This window comes from Squalius cephalus, assembly GCF_949319135.1.
Source record: "Squalius cephalus genome assembly, chromosome: 25".
Lineage (NCBI taxonomy): Eukaryota > Metazoa > Chordata > Actinopteri > Cypriniformes > Leuciscidae > Squalius > Squalius cephalus.
In genome coordinates this window covers 3,519,771-3,529,121 of record NC_137146.1, presented here as the reverse complement: position 1 = coordinate 3,529,121, position 9,351 = coordinate 3,519,771, and positions in this window count along the sequence as shown.

Here is a 9,351-nt window from a genome sequence, read left to right as displayed (position 1 = left end):
TTACTGGTTATGCAACACTGGTTGCTCATTTTTCCTGTTTATTGTTCCTTGTATAGTATATTTTTATAATTCTAAGTGTTCAAATAAAAAAAATGTTATGAATGAAACCGTGGTTTTCATTACTTACTGACGTCTGCATCTTCAGTTGGACCACCATTTATGGATCCCTTAATAACATTATCACCATAATAATACACCAGATATTATAAATGTGAATACCAAATGCAGATTAAGAACTCCCAGAATAGGCCTACATACTACGGTAAATATACACACTCACAAAAAAAATATTATTTTAAGTATCTAATAACTATTTAATATAAATGAATAATGTATGTAGAAATGCATATGTAGAAATACCTTTACATTACAAATAACGATAAAGCAGTAGTTTAGTTTGCTGTAGATCAGGATTCTGATATTCTGCAGCAATGATAAATATAGCTGCGAGCAGCGATTACGGGCCCAAGCCGGTGGCACCGCCACCCCGGTGCCTTTAGTTACCTAAAGGCTCCGGGGTGGTGGTCCCGCCGGCTTTGGACCTTCATCGCTGCTCGCAGCTATATTTATTTATATATATATATATATATTGACATTACTTTAATCCCTCACTATAGCAAAACCGTTTGAGATTTTATTTTTCAAAATAATCAGTTAACAACATAGGCCTGCTGACTATAAAAATTACAAATATGGAGGTTTTATATATTTTATAACATATGATACAGTGAAGCAACCTCACTTGACGAGTGTCATTTCCTGAATACAATCACAGTTGAAACTGTGACATTGATTTCATACAACAGGTTAATAAACAGTTCCAATTAAGTCACTTACATTTTAGATGCAATATTGACTGTTTTTGTTCTGTTTCAGCAGCGAAAATAGTTAAACAAAGATCACAGCAGAACCATCACGAACCACGTGTTTTCTCATAACTGAACGATTCAGCATTTTTAACGAATCGGTTGACTCAAAGATTGAATGATCAATCCATAAACATCTGTCTTAATCATGATCGACTCATTCGAACGAATCGTTTGAACGAATGAATCAATGACTCGCTTATTAAGATGGATGCCTGGCGACACCTAATGGCGGTTTAGTGTTGTTTAAAAGCATCATTCTTTCCAACGTGTGTGTGATTTGTGTGTGCAACATTATCAATGTCAGTGTGGACGTCTGTATTTTTCTTTCACTTTTATATTAGCGATTTAAAAGCACCCGCTCGTGTCACACGTCGATTAACCGGTGGGAAAATATCCTCAGACACATACCTAATAAATGTATATTTAAATACAACATTGGCCTACCTGGTAAAAAGTTTTATATACTATTTTGATGTCCTTTTGGACACAAGAGGGCAGTATAGCCCTATGTTTGCTTTTTTTGTTTAACCAAATAGCACTAAATAGCCTGTTTTTAACATTTTCATTCTTCTTGAATTGCAAAAACAGAATAAAATGGGTTTAGTTGTGATATTTGTATACTTTTATATAGAAATAAATGGTATATAATTACATTTTTAGAAGATTTGAGACTTTTAGTGTTTCCTTTTTGGACATTACTTTAAACCCTCGCCATAGCAAAACCGTTTGAGATATTATCCATTCACAATTTAGCATATTTAATGTATTTTCATCATGTTGAAAAAGTTTGGTGGGAATAAAATATAGTTTAAGGGGAGTGGCTAAAAATTCAGAGGCTGATTTTGCAAAAAAATCCACATTCAGACCAAAATATCTGACTTCCTGATGGCCGGAGCTAATGAATGTAAATTAGAAAGTTGTCCGGCTTGATGAGTACAATATACAAACTAATTTTTTACTGTAGTTAAAACTAACCCCCCCACTTTTGTCAAAAGCATGTTGAAAGTGACACACTTCCTGCTGCCAGTTGGTGGCGCTATAACTTTGACTCACAATAGTTACATCCATCTGATCGGCCTTTTACCACGAACACACTGCTGAAGTTTCATCAAGATCAGTTAATGTATGCAGAAGTTATTCCACTTCGTGTTTTTCTTTTCTCGCCATAAATTCGATTCCTCGCCACGGCCAAACCGTTCGAGATATCAAAAATCCGTCCGCAATTTAGCATCCTCAAAGTCTTGACTACATGCACACCGAGTTTGGAGGGGACACGGTGAATTTTCTAGGAGGAGTATTTCACATTCCACAGCAAGCGTTTTCCAAACAACCCATAATAGCCGACTTCCTGTTGGGCTGGCGTAAAACTTGTCCAGGGGAAAGTTGTTCGGCACGATGAGATCTATATGTGTACCGAGTTTCATATTAATTCATGCAAGAGTTTTTGATATATGGACCAAGTTTTAGAACCCCGTTCAAGGGGGCGCTGTTGAGCCCCCCAGCCACGCCCGGGTACCAGTTTCAGCCCGGCCCTGATGGCCATGGGTTCTGACCTGTGTAAAAAGTTTCAAGAGTTTTCGAGCAGGTTAAGGCTCCCAAAAGCCCCTGAAACCTTGAAAACAAACATTAAACTCAACAGACAAATCCCTCCCACCCCTCACACACACAGAGACAGACAGAGAGAGAGAAAATTCTCCAAATAATCACATTCAAACTAAAATATCTGACTTCCTTTTGGTTGGAGCTAATGAATGTAAATTAGAAAGTTGTCCGGCTTGATGAGAACAATATACGAACCGAGTTTTGTGACTCTATGTAAAACTAAGCCCCCATTTTTGACTAAAGGTGGCGCTACTGAGCCCCTCACCACGCCCGTTTCTGAAACTTTGCACATGTCTACTGGCTAATAAGTGTGATGTGTCTGTCGAGTTTCATGCAATTTCAAGTATGTTAAGAGTCTCAAAAGCATAAAAAAAGAATTTTAAAGTTTGATGCGTTGCCACGGCAACAGTATCTAAGATATCAATAATCCTTTCACAGGTCTACATCTGCCATGTGTCTACATTGTACACATAAAGTTTGAAGCAAATCGGGTAAAAATAAGAGTGATTTCAAAGCATTTTGAAAGTGACACATTCCTGCTGCCAGTTGGTGGCGCTATAACTTTTACTCACAATAGTCACATCCATGTGATCGGCCTCTTACAACGAACACACTGCTGAAGTTTCATCAAGATTAGTTAATGTATGCAGAAGTTATAACACATAAATTGTGTCATCATTTACTCACCCTCATGTCGTTCCAAACCTGAATGATTTAGGCCGGGAGCCAGGTCCACTCCTCAGGATGTTTTTTGCTACCTTTTTTTCACTATTATTTCCTATTATCTTATACCTTGGGCCATCACAAGTTGATAATGACCACCCCCAACTCGGCCCCGTTTGGTCTCAGGGGCCAAAAACACCCTTTTTGGGGAAAAGCTTTTGGCGGAATGATGTAATTGTGAATATAAAGGTACTGCAGCTACATAAATGGCCATATAACCCTAAAATTTTGCATGGTGTATCCTGACACATAGGGGAAACTAGCAGAAAAAAGATTCTGGGCATTGCTGCCTTTTTTCTGTCAAAGATCACCCTCAACATACCCCAAAAGACTAAAAAATGGCTGTCCGCCTGACAAATTGTCATCAAAAGTGATCATTTTCAAGCATTTTATTATATATATCACTGCCTCAAATGTACATGAAAAACGTCCCAAGTTTATAAGCTTCAATTTAAGTCCAAGATGACCTTTCTATCTAGAGGATTATAGCTGGTATAACCAAAGTTCTCCACTGTACCTCAAATCGGAGAAAACAGAAATTTCAAGCATTACCATTCCATATTGGATTAAGCATATTTTTTACATATGAACAATGTCTTAAACAAGAGTTGAGACTTGACTTATGAGCTATACTATATGAAATGAAATTGCATGAAAAGTGAGCAATGTTATGCCCCTAGGTCAGGGCTATTCAATTAGCTTCATTCGAGGGCCGGATTATTAAATCGAAATGTTGAGGAGGGCCGGTGGGTTTAGCTTATTTATTGAAACATTATTTATGACTTATTGAAACATAACAGTATCAATAAATAAGCTAAAGTAAACCTAAAAAAAGTATTGTATTTACTTGGAAATGTGGTACCCAACAGTATGCAGATTTATGAGTATTTAATAAATAACTTATTTACAGCTATGTACAAAAATATGAATTATACAAGATCATAGCTATTGGTAAGAATTATTTTATTTATAACTATTATAGGCTTAAATGAAAATATTCTAACAGTGAGACTTGATAACCACAGATAAAACCATACATGGTTACTCACTCACTACCACTGTATAACAAAATGCCTAAACAGGTAAAAACTATACACAAAATGAATTGTATATTCCTCTACCAACCTAATTAATCTACTGCAATATAGGCCTAAATGACTATAAGTTAGTATTCAGTATAAATATTCCACATTTCTGAAACATAGGACGTGCGTACGCACAGAAATATTCGGATTTATAAAACTGTGCGCACGCACATCCTACGCAGTTTTCCCTTAATAAATCACAATCAATTCTAAATGTAGCGCAGCTTTTGCGGCTTCATGTCACGCCCATAGTTGCCCATAAATAGTCCGTGAAACGCCCACAAGTTAATATTCATCGATTGCGAAATCATGGCAAACACAGAGGAAAACCAAGAAACGTAACTTCACTCACGCGTCAGCCATTGTGCGTCATTACGCATTGTGATGGCATCATGGCATTTTATTACCATCCATTTGATTGCATCTGACAAGCTACAGATGTGTTATGAGGATGAATTGCATAACATGCTAATATTATTGCAGAACATATTTATATCTTTTTGCAAATATGTATTAATTTGCATTTCTGTTGTAATCTTTGTTTGATTTTGTTTGTTTTACACTGCAGATCGATCAAACGGGTGTTCGTGTAGGCTGTTAATTGTAAGACTTGCTTTGTGAAGTCTTCATGTTATTTATGAGAAGCAGTATTGCCATTTCTTTTACACAACGGTCTACATTTTCACACACTTTCACGTGTTTCTTCCATCTGCTGATGGTGTCGCCATTTCTCATTTCACCCGTTTTTGTGCGTACGCCTGGGTCAGAGTTTGCGTGAAGGACCGCACATTTTCCCGTCAAGTTTGCTTTTTATTAATACCAATTATTGCGTAGAGAGCGGCGTACGCCTTCTTTTGTGCATACGCAACGTTTATAAATGAGGCCCCAGAACCGGGAGTAAATGCAACTCCTTTAAGCTTGCGTTCTGTTATCCACTGGGCGGTGCTGCGTAGTTCAAAGTAAACTTAACTGCGAGTTGAACTGAAACTAAACTGAAAACAGCGTTATTTGTTCTAAATTTTTTTGTTACTGACCGAGAAACAACTTCAGATGATTCAGTGACAGAGCGGTCCGAACGAATCTGAATCATTTCAGACCATTATGCAAGCGCATTTAGCCAATTCATGGAAAGGAAATAATTGAACCAAAGATCGAACAAAAGATTCGCACCATTCACAAATGATTGGTATCGCTGGTTCAGTCGACAGAAATATGGGACACACATAATAACTGCTGAAATATTCGGACTGAAAACGTTTCTCAGGTTAGTCGGAGCGTTCATGGTATGCACAGTGCGTATAGGCGTACAGCTGCACGCGCCACTACGGCCACTCGCATATCTAACCAAATGTAGCCACACTGCCAGGAAAAGAGGCGGAGGGAGGCTGGAGTGCCTTTGGAACAGATAGAGATGATTGGCGGGCCGTATGTGGTCCACAGGCTGCCAATTGAATAGCCCTGCCCTAGGTGGACTGGGGTCAGGGTGCAACATAGGGTACATTCACACAAAATCAAGTCCACAAAGTCCTCACAACACAAGGAATAAAGATGACCCTAGTGTGCTGTCTGTTATCAAAAAGCCAACCTTCAATAGAGTAAACGTTAGTAACCTTCTGGGGCCGTATTCACAAAGCATTTTATCTTACCACTAGGAGTACTCCTAAATCGCACTAAAAGATTTTAGCTAGGAGTTTTCTCTTAAAAGTTATTCACAACGCCTTTCAGACCTACTCTTAGTAAAGAAAAATGACAACTCCTAAACTAAGAGTGAGTCTTCGTTGCTATGGATGACGTCATTACTCATGCACGAGCTGGACTGAAGTGACCACCTTGATTGGCTGATGATTGTAACGCGGGAATGATTCCAAACACCTCCCCTACGATGATGAGTGACAGGTCTGAGAATGCGTGCGCTACACAAGTAGTGCGAAGGACGGAAGATGATGAATAACTGAATAAATAGCCTAAATGAATAAAGAGTAAGGCAAAACAAATAGCCTAGTAGCCTAATGAAACTATGGATTGATGCAATATCTTTGCAACATTATTGATTAATCTGTCACTATATGCCTCTGCCTACGTTTGCAAAGAGAAGAACATTTTAATTTGATTCACAATCAAACGTTACGATTAGTTTACATGCAATGAATGATCCCTAGTTATGCCTACAATGCAAAATTGTTCCCTCGCGATTGGAAGCTCCTGTAGCCGCCGCATACGCATTTCAAAACATCGCAACGTGAAATGGTCTTAGTGAGTTAGGAGTCCTCTCGACTTCTTTTAAGCTGTCCCAGGCTTAGGTGCTACTTTTAGGGCTAAAATGCTTCGTGAATTACTCTTAATCAAAAATATTAGGAGTCCTAAAGTTACGAGTGACACGCCCATTATTTTTTAGGAGTTGCTCCTAAATTCGCCAGTTAGGAGCTACTTTTAGCCTTAAAATTCTTTGTGAATACGGCCCCTGTACAGGTAAACATTGTTTACAACCAAATGGTGAAACGTCTCGGTTACATATGGTAACCCTCGTTCCCTGAGGGAGGGAACGGAGACGTACGTTGTGACCGACTGATAGGAATCTCGCTAGAGAGGCCAATCTACTTTGAGTAAAACTAAAATGAGCCAATACACATTGGCATGCAGTCATTTGCATCAACTGTTAAGCCTTGCAGCGCAGGTATATAATGAGCAGCAGTTGCGAGGTGAGCTCCTTTTTTGCTGAGGAGCCAAGCCTGGTAAGCTGGCCGCCCCGTGGGCAGCAGCAGATGTGATGATGGGATGTACGTCTCCGTTCCCTCCCTCAGGGAACGAGGGTTACCATATGTAACCAAGACGTTCCCTTATCGGTCGGTCACTCGTGACGTATATCTTGACCGACTGATAGGAATCCCTACCAAAGCGCCACAGCTGCTGCACCCCATCCAGCGCCCGGTGTAAGCCTGTACCCCTTCTTGCCTGGACGGACGATAGGAAAGGGCTTACACAGAGCGTATCCATCACTGTTGTTCCATGTTAACCCATACAGTGAGATTATTGGATAACACTGGGAAAGCGTGCCCATTCTATGGAAGGGGAACGCTGCGGAAGTCACTTTCTTCAAGGGAGTTATGTGGAAAAATACATATGGACTAGTCCGAAGGTTGTACTGCATATGAATATTGGGTAACTTAGCCCAAGGGAAAGACACGGGGCTTCGATTAGAAGCAGCCATGGAAGTATACACATATGGAACCCAGCCTAACACCTGATCTCTGAAGGGAGTGGTAGGAACCTTGGGCACATAGCCAGGCCGGGGTCTCAGTACAACATGGTTGTCACCGGCCCGAACTCTAGGCACGATTTGTCGGCCGACAAAATGCTTGCAGGCCCCCTACCCTCTTGATAGAGGCCAGTGCAATCAGCAGCAAAATCTTCAAAGAGAGAAGCTTTAAGTCTGCTAACTTCAAAGGCTCAAAGGGAGCATCCTGAAGAGCTTGAAGCACCAGGGAAAGGTCCCAAGAGGGTATGGAGGGGGGACGAGGAGGGTTTAACCTTCTCGCCCCCCTATGGAACCTGACGACCAGTTTGTGCTTTCCATAGATGGCACATAGATGGCAACTGATTTGCCATCTATGTGGTCGTGATAAGCTGAAATGGCAGCAGCATGTACTTTGAGGGTGGATAGAGCCTTCGTTCCAACCCTTGCTGCAAAAAGGAAAGCACGGACCTATTGAACATCTTCGGGGGTCCTCTCGGCGAGAAGAAAACCACTTGACGAACAGGTTCCACTTCAAGGCACACGTCTCGTGGACGGCGCCCGTGCAGAAGTGATGGTGTTAAGTATCTCTGGGGGTAAGTCACCTAGAACCAGAGATTGAGTTTCCAGAGGTCCGGACGCGGGTGCCATAGGGTGCCCTGTCTCTGAGTCAGAAGATCCTTCCTCAGAGGAATGGGAGGGACTGTCACAAGGAGCATGATTTCTGGGAACCAGGTCCGGGTGGGCCTATAGGGGGCCACCAGAAGGACCTGCTCCTCGTCCTCCCTGACTTTGCACAGGGTCCTACCTTTGAAGGTGTTCAAGCAGTTTAGCACCGAGTTTAGCACTGAGCACGTTTGCTCTGTGAGGCGTGCTGTCTGTGCAACCGAATCCAACTCCATACCGAGAAAAGAGATCCTCTGCATGGGGGCGAGTTTGCTCTTCTCCCAATTGGCCGGAAGACGCAACTGGCTGAGGTGCCTGAGCACGAGGTCCCTGTGTTCGCATAACTGGTCTCGAGAGTGTGCTAATATGAGTCAGTCGTCGAAATGGTTCAGGATGTGCACGCCCTGTTCTCTCATGGAAACAAGGGTCCCCTCCGTGACTTTTGTGAAGACAGGAACAGCCCGAAGGGCAGGACCTTGTACTGATAAGCTCGACCCTCGTACGCAAAGTGCAGAAATGGCCTGTGTCGAGAAGAATCAAGACATGAAAGTACGCGTCCTTCAGGTCGATCGCTGCAAACCAATCTTGGGGACGGATGCATTCGAAAATGTGTTTCTGCATGAGCATTTTGAACCCACCACATTTCTTGGGTGCAATAAAGTAGGGACTGTAGTGCCCTGACCTCATATTGTCTGGAGGGACTGGCTCTATCGCGTCCTAGTAGGACTGCGATCTCTGCTTGCAAGACATGGGCATCAGCTGCTCTCACTGTAGTGGAGTGAATGGCCCGATCCATCTCCGGGTCGCCCGTCCTAGGGCTGCTTGCTCTTGGCTTTACCGCCCTGCTTGGCAGGGGCCTGGACGGGTGGGGGGGGGCCTGCCTGCGACTGGCTCCTTGGCTCTGCTTAGGTGGAGGCTGCTGCTGCGGCGCGGGAGCGAGGGCAGACACAGAAGGCCGCCCGGTGACGAGCAGACTGAGGGGCTGCGGGCAATGGGCTGGAGGCAGCAGCTGACCGCCGCGGCAGGATGTGCTTGATGGTCTCAGTCTGCTTTTCAGCCAGTTTCTGCTGGGCAAAGTTCTCGACCACGTTGCCTTTGAGTGCTCTCAAGCGCACCTTACCAGCTGTGAGAACAGCTTTTGTTTTCTCAAGTCAAAACAAAAGCAAAAAGAAAA